The sequence below is a fragment of the Coregonus clupeaformis genome, chromosome 21, assembly GCF_020615455.1.
Source record: "Coregonus clupeaformis isolate EN_2021a chromosome 21, ASM2061545v1, whole genome shotgun sequence".
NCBI classification, from domain to species: domain Eukaryota; kingdom Metazoa; phylum Chordata; class Actinopteri; order Salmoniformes; family Salmonidae; genus Coregonus; species Coregonus clupeaformis.
In genome coordinates this window covers 47395236-47398020 of record NC_059212.1, presented here as the reverse complement: position 1 = coordinate 47398020, position 2785 = coordinate 47395236, and positions in this window count along the sequence as shown.

The following is a 2785-nucleotide window of genomic DNA, read 5'->3' as shown; positions in this document are numbered from 1 at the left end:
ACAGCATAGCCCAATAAATTAAAAGATCGTTTCCCTTGCCCTCCTGCTCAACATGTGTCTCCTGCAGCGCCCCCTATGGAGTTTCCAACGATGACTTTATTAACACATGACATTGTCACATATAATAATATAATAATAATAATATGCCATTTAGCAGATGCTTTTATCCAAAGCGACTTACAGTCATGTGTGCATACATTTTTACGTATGGGTGGTCCCGGGGATCGAACCCACTACCCTGGCGTTACAGAGGACCACGTAGGTCAGCATAGGTTGGGAGAACGTTGTGACAACATAATTTTGCTAGTAGGGGTTGGGGTGAGACGCTTCACCTTACATAAACAGAATGCCACATTACTTTAGCTGAACCAATTGGAAATAACGAACTTTTAAACAACAATTGATTGCAGAAGTTTGACAGAAAATATGCAATGGATATTAAAAGCTGTGAAATGATTGACTTGAAAAAAAAAAAATGATTTGATACCATGAACATGTCTCTTAACAACTACAAATTGCACTACTATATCAAATCTTAAGGATAAATCTCAGTTCTTCAATTTGGAAAAATAAACTAATTGTTTTGGCCACAGGACTTTTGGTTATTTTGGTATTATGGGGATATACATAAAGCATTGATAAAACTTTGGTGAAACCATTTTGTGAAACACTTTAAAGAAGTGTTGTAGTACCATTTATAGCAGCATTCAGAACACGCGTTCAACATCATTCATGTGGAATGTTCAAAATACAAGTCTTTATTTATCCATTGAAACAATGAAAACGTGTATTTTTACTGTCACAATACCCAACCCCCTGACAGACAGACTATTCATTCAACAGGCTGGGGGCATTGTAACAGGGCGGCAGGTAGCTTAGTGGTTAAGAGCGTTGTGTCAGTAACCGAAAGGTCGCTGGTTCTAATCCCCGAGCCGAGTAAAACATATGTCGATGTGCCCTTGAGCAAGGCACTTAACCCTAATTGCTCCTGTAAGTCGCTCTGGATAAGAGCGTCTGCTAAATGACTAAATTGTAAATGTAACAGGGTTGTTTATGCTTCTACTTGCCAATTCAGTAATCTAATGTTTATGATCGGTTGGTTGAATTTACATGCCAATAAGATGTCATGCCATTGGCCACGCTTGCAGATGGTGGGAGAAGCGGTAGGCCACGTTCTAAACTAAAGCTCTGTATTCTATTTACGTAAATTACAACGTCTATAACTTCAGTGTGTACAGCGACACAGGGTCCAGCCACATAGCTTTACTCTTGTAGCAGGTTAGGGGTTAAATCCCTTGCTCGAGGCCGACCTAGGTTTAAATAGTATATTTAAAAAAAATGTTTTGCTAGATTAGCTTCATTTAACTTTCCAGGCGCAATGAAACCAATGAAAAGTCCCAAAAGTGCAAACCCCACCCATCTGGCACTCAAGGCAGGCTCAAGCAAACTCAATTTGAACCCAGGTGTGGACCTGAGCAATTGATGCTATTGTAACGTGTTAATTAACCTTACCTGAGACTAGCATTACTGCCACAAGCTTATGCATATAGGCTTTAGTAAAGGATGAACTGACATTTGATGTCAACGTAAAGGAATAAGACTTCATTGTAACTATCCCCTATTCATTTTATAGCCGTTTTATTGAAGCTCAGCTCAGCTGCTAAGCGGTGTACTTCAGAGCGTAATAACATTTGGAGGCATCTATATTGCTGTCAGCAATATGAGTGGATAAGATTATTGGGCAGCACTTTATAATAACACCTTGTAATAAAGCATTTATAATGGATTTATTAATAATTGTTCCCACATTTGTACATGTTAGTAAGCTAGTTATTCAAACATTTATAAACCACTTTTAAAGTATGTCATAATGATTTGTAAGACGTTTAATATAGGTCCTTGTGAACCATTTACTAATCATTAGTTAAGTATTTTTGCATAACCTAAAGTGAAGGCTATTTATACTTTATAAAATGTTTTGAGTGACCAGTGTAATTGCGCACAAAATGATGGACATGCCATTTGTGGACATTCCTGCAGTAGGATACCTGACGCTCCTTAATTAAAGTCTCAAAATAGCCTAGCACATATCAATGGTTAAATAATGAGTGTGGTGCTCCTGGAAGTGGGTGGGGCTAGTGAGACACAGAAATACAGAAGTCTCTCATCCAATCCATTTCCTTCACCAGAGTGGTCCATAATTAACTTTTGCTTGGTTGGCACTTTCAACCAGATATAAGGAGGCTGAGGCCCCGGCATCCATAAGCCAGATACCTTCTTCCTCTGTGGTAAGACTCGCTACCTCCTAAAATCTGTACATTTGTCTCATCTTTGCGCTCAGCATCTGAGGCAGTAGCTAACTGCACTGTCTGAATTGAGTTTTGCATCAAAAAATGTTTTTGCCTGTCTCTTGTAAGATTTGACAATATGCAATGAAGTGGCATTGATAAAAATTTTGTTGTTTTTTTTTACTTAAAATGTACAGTCAAAAGTGGTGCTCCTGCACTTGTTTGTAAATTGAGGGGATGGTCTAGAATGTAACGGGGTTTTCAGGGGTATTAATTTGAATTCTCGACAGAATGTCTAGTAAAGTGAGTTGCCACAATGAAAATGAAAGTTAACAGTTTCACCTGTAGTTGAATTGGACATGGCTGTAATGATTTGGGTTTAATTGATGCCATTCAAAATGTTTTCTAGCCCTTCGGAGGCTAAATAATAAGACTTTTGCATATTCACAACACCCTAATGTTTCCCAGGGTCCTCCAAGCAGTACAAATTCATCTGT